Source organism: Patagioenas fasciata, chromosome 10, assembly GCF_037038585.1.
Source record: "Patagioenas fasciata isolate bPatFas1 chromosome 10, bPatFas1.hap1, whole genome shotgun sequence".
NCBI lineage: Eukaryota > Metazoa > Chordata > Aves > Columbiformes > Columbidae > Patagioenas > Patagioenas fasciata.
The window spans coordinates 13,944,123-13,951,078 of record NC_092529.1 but is presented as its reverse complement, the minus strand read 5'-3'; the positions used below and the strand labels follow the sequence as shown (position 1 = coordinate 13,951,078).

The following is a 6,956-nucleotide window of genomic DNA, read 5'->3' as shown; positions in this document are numbered from 1 at the left end:
CAGGGGAGCTGCACCGGGAGGTTGAAATGACCAGCGGTGTTTGTGGGACGGGCCTTGGTACCGCTGCACAGCTCACACTGCTGGGCCTCGCCGTTCTCCTGCAGCTGAAGATCCACCCGTCACCTGTCTGCCGTGACAGCTCTGCCCCTTGGCACACCTGTACGGACACAGCACAGGCTTCAGCAGAACCTTCTCAAACCCTCCTCACACCCGTGCCTCAGAAAAACCGCTGGGTGGTTCACAGTATTTGACGTGCATCCACGGCTTAATGTCTTCTGTAGTGCCAAACCTCAGGTGTGGTGTGCGTGGCACTTTGTGCTTCCGCAGGTGCACAAGTAGCAGTCTCCTCTCTTTGAGAACTGAGTTTTTTAGTAAAAATAATTTTTTACTCACAAAAAAATTTAAGATACTTTTATAGTGCTGCTAAAAGAAAATGGTTGAGACTTGTCAGCTAAAATGGCCAAGTGTTGTCCTGATATGAGGTTGGTGTGATAGCCAGGAATGGCTCACGGGATGTTCTGCTTTCTGGGGGGACACAAACCCAGTTGATACGCCCCAAAAAGTAAGTTTAGTGAGGCTGCCTCTGCACTGCCTGACTCTTCCACAAAAGTTCTGTCTCATTTCATCATTTATTATCATTACCTTCCCCTTTAGAAAATAAACAAAAAAAGCCCAGCAACAACAAAACCAAACAAACAAACCTGTCATATCACAGCTCTGGGATTTCTCCCTTTCCACTAAAATACTTGCTTTTTATTGCTGTTGGCATTCTTTGGAGACTTACAAATCACTAAATCCTATACTGTGCTCTCAAGCCCTTGGTATGTCAGTGCATTTTAAAAATAAATAGCAGTCTAATTTCCATCATGGGTGGGAAATTTCAAAATACTATCTATACTGAACTGAGCATGTCTTCAGAGCAACAATCAAGATCACATTCACCAAACGGGGAATGTATCACAAACATGCCTGTGATGACACATTAAGCATTTATAAGAATACAATAGTAAATAAGTTATGATTCCATAACCTTTTCTGCATTATTGCAGTATAATATATGTAATTCCAGGATATTGTATCTGTTACCTGTACTGTAATAAAATAAATCAATTTTTTTTTTGTCAGGTTGGATTGCAGTCTGGCAAACTGAAGTATTACACAAATATGAGCCACTTCTTCTCCAGACCCTGGGGTTTTATTAAAAAACATTATGCTAACTATTTTTGGCTTCTTTTGATAAGCTAATCCATTTTGATTTCTATTTTTTTAACTTAATTGCTGGGAGTACATTTAAGTCGCACTTAAGCATGTTTCTGCAGGCTTGATGGACAGAACTTGTTTTTTAATAGCTACTGAGATTCTCAATTCACATGACTGAAGGAGCTAGGGTTACTTTTAGGAAACACTAGATAAAATAAAATCATAATAAGATGATGAGTCCTGAAAACTCTTGGACCAAAACCCAAGCATTCCCTAGTTCTTATTATGGATTATATTGCATCTGTTTATAACCTCTGCGTTACTGAGAGCCATATTCATGTGCTGCATGTGTAGTTCTAGTTAGTGCCTTAAATCTAAATCCAAAGCACCAAACTGGGCGTTAACTCCCAATTAGTCTCTGGCTATGAATTACAGACATCACTATCCACCAGCCTTTCATACAGGGGTGTAGTGAAGACACTGAAGATTTTTCTTGAGATATGTGAGTTCTGTTTAGGTTACATGTTACTGTCAGGATGTTTATTAAATACTACAAGGAATGATTAATTTTTAGGTTTTAAACCTCAACCTGCTAGAAAACACATTTAACATAAGAAATATTTATTATCACAAAAGGCAGCCTTTAGCGTGAAGAGTGCGAGAGTCATAAATCTCACACTTTTAATCCATCCCAGCATGTGCTGTGTTCCCAAACTCAGACTGGAATCACTGGAAGCCGCTTCCTGTTCTTCCAGCAGTATTAACCCTGGGTCAGGTTGAAAACTGAAAGCAGCAGGTTGTAGACTGAAAAACAACTGTGTAAATCCCAAGTTATTTTATTAAATTTGGTGAGGGCAAGTATATGCATATCACAAAGTATGTTAGTTAATCTGGTCAGTGCCAATCTGTCTGAGAGTAGCTCAAATTACTGTAATTAAGATGAAGTCAGAGCACTTCAGTATGATGAAGAGCATTTTTCTTTTGAGCAGCTGTTTATGAAAGATACACTCAGCCAGCTGTGATAAATTTTCATTTTATTTTAAGAGCACTATTTGTAAGAATGTTGATTAAGAAACTAAGTTTAACTACCATGCCACCAGACCTTCAGGGGTTTAAAGCCCAGAATCAGATTGTCTCTTTTGTATTTTCCAATTGCTGGTTGGGAATAGTGGCTAATTGCAAAGTTCCTGTTGGTTAACCTTGTAGTAGTGTAGAATCAGAGGAGGTTAATCACCTTTCCGGAAGAAAGCAAAAAAAAAAATAGCCAAGCCAACCAAACAAACAGAAAAACCCACAAAAAATAAACCACGGAAAAGGACAGCAACACAAAGCATATTAAAGCGTAGCAATAGTTAGAATTTCATTTAGCACTGCTGAGGGTCATACTAGGGATGAAGAAAGCAAAGGCTTGGGTGCTGGTTACTTGAGACATTAATTATGGGTGCAGCTGTCAACAAAAAGTGTTTGTAAACAAACACCAACTTGGTCATTCATACACACAAACCCAAATATATATGCTACAAAAAACATGTCTCTGTCCCGTCCCCCCAAAAATATACCATTTGATCAGTTTTGTATTTAATCGTGGTACTTTTCCTCCCATTTTCTCGGCACATGCACTCCTGTGTCCTCTTCTCAGCTATTCTCAGGAGGACAAACTATGTGACTGGAAAGAGGATAAGAGGAACTAACAAGAGCTCTACTGACAAAATCTCTGCCATGTAACATGCCCAAGCTCATTTACATCCCTCAGCTCCCTTCTATCTCAAAACTAGTTGAGAGAAAATAAGTTGTCATCATGTAGAAGCAGCCCATGCACTCCCTCTTCTCCACCTACATACTTGAATTAAGTGGAAAATTTAATTAATTTACTATATTGCTGGGATAAAAGGCACTAGATGGTGCTGTAACATACTTTTCCAGATTTTGTTTCTTTGTGAGAATTAATCAGGCAGCTGTGCAGCACTGTCAGCTTTGGGGTTTCTATTTTTAAGAGATTCACAGCAAACAATGGGAGAGTTTGATCTCTGACCTATTCCCTTTAAATTAGGTTTTTGTGTTCTTCTTCGACATGCTGTTTTGACTACTTCTGTTTAAAACGTAGTCTGTATCGTCTAATTAAAATAGGAAAACTCCTGTGTATGTATGCCATTGATTTCTACTCTTCCAATAAACTGGCTTGTTGTACACCCAAAACCACTAGTTGCAGACAGAACAAAGCAATATGTCTAAGTATTTCAGAATAAAAAGCAACTCTCAACCTTTAGCCTATTTATTATGTACTGACAGTAAGAAAGCAGTTACAGGACAAAAAGAAAATCTATATTTTAGACATGAAAAAAGCTAGTTACAAAAAATAAATGAAGCCATTTTTGTACCACCAAGCAGGCATTCCCAACACTGGAGACACTTGCCATCACCACATAGCCAAGGAAATTCCTGGCTTTCAAGTTGCCAGTTGAATTTACTACTCCCTTTGCCACAACTTTGTTGCACAAAGTAGGAAGACGTGCCAGGTAACGCAGGTATTACCTGCCGGCTGATGCTCGGAGCATGGCGTGCAAGTGAGCGCAGAAGTTTGGTGCAGTGCTGCCAGCCAAAGCCGCTGGTACACACACCCAGCAAATAGCACATAATTCCTCCCTTTAATTGTAAAACCAGAACAGATCCTAAGCTGTCAGCTTTGCATATACCAGGTTATCAACTCTGCCAGCCCAAAAGTACCACATCAGAGTTGTCCGTTTCAATATTAAATGTACTCTAAAAGAACAGAGTAAGGCAATTCCAAAGGCAAAAAAATCAGGGCTGGACAGGAGAACTGTTCTAGGAACAAGTGTGGTTCGACGTTTGTGAAGTTAAAGAGTAGCAGATGACTAGTTTGTCATGAAACAGCTAATGCTTGCTTCAGATGGCTTTCTAGTAAGATCAGGGCATATTTACGACTCTTTTTTTAATATCTGCTGCCTTGGTCAGGCTAGCGTGACAAATGAGCAGCTCTGAATATGCAAAAGGCTTTCAGACAAAGAGCCTATTAGCCAAACATGCCTATTACTATGCGTAGAAGCAAATTCTCTTGCCAGTGAACTCTCGCCAAGTAACTAACTATTTGGCATGTGTGCAAAACCCATATTCAACACTAGTGACAGACAGCATGGCACAGAAAGCAAATGTGACTGTAAACACAAATTTGGTTCAACAAAGAGAATACAAAGAGGAAAAATTCAATTTTAGGGAACACTATCTGGAAGGGTGTACCAAGTCAGAGACCCCACATCTTTAGGTAGCTTTTAGGAGTATCATCTCTACATAAATCCAGAGCTTCCAGACAGCTTAGAGATGAGTGTACCCATCTGAGAAAAGGGGCCAGGACCTGTTCCTGTGTGACTGCTGCTCTTACAAATAGAGCTGTAAATCAGTGTCATCCATGGGCAGCTTTACAGTTGCTGATGTAAATTAAAGATGGACCCTGAAGCCAGATCCTGAGCTGCTCCATGCACTCCCTTCTGTGGCTGTGGGGAACTGCACACTTCAAAGAGACTTTCAGAAGCATCACTCGGAAAAGAAAAAAAAAGGTGCCATGGTGTTGAGCAGAGCTTCAGTTACATCATACTGATTTGAGAGCTTCTGTTAGGGCTTCCTTAACCTGCTCTGGAAACCACTGTGGTTTGCACCACTCCTGGGCCACCATGAGATGTGTCCCTGCTTTCAGATGTAGGTTACCACAGACCTGATGTGTCTGCAGCTGTTGTAAGCTGTGAAGAAGCTTTATCAAAGATAAGGGTCTGATCTTTCCTTTAATTTTTTCCATGAGAAAATTTTTGCTTGTCTTGGTGTTGATTAGGTGGCAAGATCTTCAGCCAGTGTAAGGCAGAGTAACTCTATTGAGTCTCAATAGCTGAAACTTTTCTTTTTCTTTCTCCATTGTTCTTATTGGATCTGTCAGCACCCATCTTAGCAAAAAGATGAATGTATATATAGTTCTAGACAGTACTGCCCAAGAAGATCTAAATAGCCCTGTCTGAACAGGAGTTTTTATAGAGCTCACTTCAGCAAACCCTACTCACAGCGTGAGCAGTGTCAGTTTTATACATGTATATATTAACCACTGGAGACAAATAAATTGTTTCCATATATTATGTGAAATAATGTAATTGGTTTTATACACATTTAGATAGAGATAACTAGTTAATAAATCTGACTTAAATTTAAAATACAGAGTGCTAAATATAAGTTAAAAGTACTATCTTTCTTGCACTGGTAAAAAGAACATGCTACTTCTATTATCCATGCAGGAAAATCACTTAGCACTCTTGAAGGTGCAGAGAAGTCAATATGGCAACATTTGCAACAGTATTGTCCTTAATCTTGGGGAAAATGTTCTTGATTCTATTTGAGGCTTTTTCTGGCTTCACATGACTGCAGTTTGTCTTGGGGAAGAGGGCACATAACCTCAGCAGATGATGGCAGTGAAAACATCACCAAGTCAGAGCTAACATTGACAAAGAGTGAAAACGACACAGGAAAAGCTTTGAAACCAAGACCTTGCAGAGTTTTTTATCATCACAAAGTACTGAAATTTAGTAGAGACTGAGTACACTTTGTAGTCTGCTTACTTCAGTTTTCTCCATTTCTTGGTCTGAAAGTTCTATTGTTCACATCATTCCCTAACCTTTTTTTAGTAGTGGTAACTGATATTGCACCACTCCAATCCAAAGGTGGTGGCAGTGCAAAGATGATGAAAAATAATACACTACAGTGTAATGGACATAAACGACCTGTAATGGACATAAATGCCAAATTGTTGGATTTCTGCCCAAGGCAGCAGAGGAACGGGAACTCTAGACGTGCTCTTATGCTTTTGCAGTTCTCATTTTGCTCTCGCTTTGCAGGACTTCCATCGCCCTTGACTCTCATGTAGGTTACAGCAGCCTGGATCCCATAGGTAATGGCATATTAGGCATAGCAAGACTAGCTGTACTTTCTGTCTGCCTTGATGTGTTCTTTACCATCTCCTGGTGTGATGCTTCAGAACATTCTCACTCTGAAAGAAAACTCAGGAAACCCTGTAACTGTTTTTCAGCCACTTTGAAGAACATGGGAGACATGAAAGAGATGGAAAATCAGAGTGAATCTGGCCTTACAACTTATATCGGACACCCCAGCTATATCGAGGTCATACCAGTTTATAATCTAATATTAGAGCTGCAACCTCAACGTCATGCACCAGTCTCAGCCATGCAGATTGATGACAATCCCAGTCTTGCTTTCACGGTGTTACCCAGCATGGGAGCCTGTGGCTATGTCCTCCTGGCACAGCCAAGTCCCTTTGGGAGGGCAGTTCCAGCCTTGGGGGGATGTGCAGACTCCCCTGCAGCCCCATGTCTCAAATCCGTCCAGCTAACAGTTTCACTTCTGTTGAAAGAAAAAAAAAGGATCCTGCTGCCAACTGTAGGGATGAGGAAACCTCTGTCAGGTAACCTCTGTCATGTACAAAACTACTTATACAGCAGGATCGTCCCTTTACTAGCGTAACCGTCACATTAAGAGGATTCCTCTACCTGGGAGAATCTCTTAGTGAAATGCTGAACTAACAGCTTTAAAGGACTTCAGGTAAAGTGATGATGAAAACCTCCACTGGGAATGGGAAGAAAAGGTACCTTCTGAAAAATGAAAATTCTGACACTGCACAAGGTGTTTCAGGCATTTGACCACCAGCAGTTTCAGAGTACTAGCTGAATATTCAGCTGGCATCAAGT

General features: G+C 40.4%; 1 protein-coding gene across 5 annotated transcripts in view; it reads right to left on the bottom strand.

Moving 5' to 3' along the window:
• Positions 1-2,693: 2,693 nt before the first annotated feature.
• The window catches only part of LOC139828783 (uncharacterized), a 56,796-nt gene continuing 52,533 nt past the window's right edge, over positions 2,694-6,956 (bottom strand). For 3 of the 5 annotated variants that reach the window (XM_071813194.1, XM_071813195.1, XM_071813197.1), the window contains one exon: positions 2,694-6,612. The gene's annotated coding sequence lies outside the window, so the exon portion shown is untranslated. The remainder of the gene's footprint in view (positions 6,613-6,956) is intronic. The other 2 variants (XM_071813198.1, XM_071813199.1) reach the window with 1 other exon arrangement.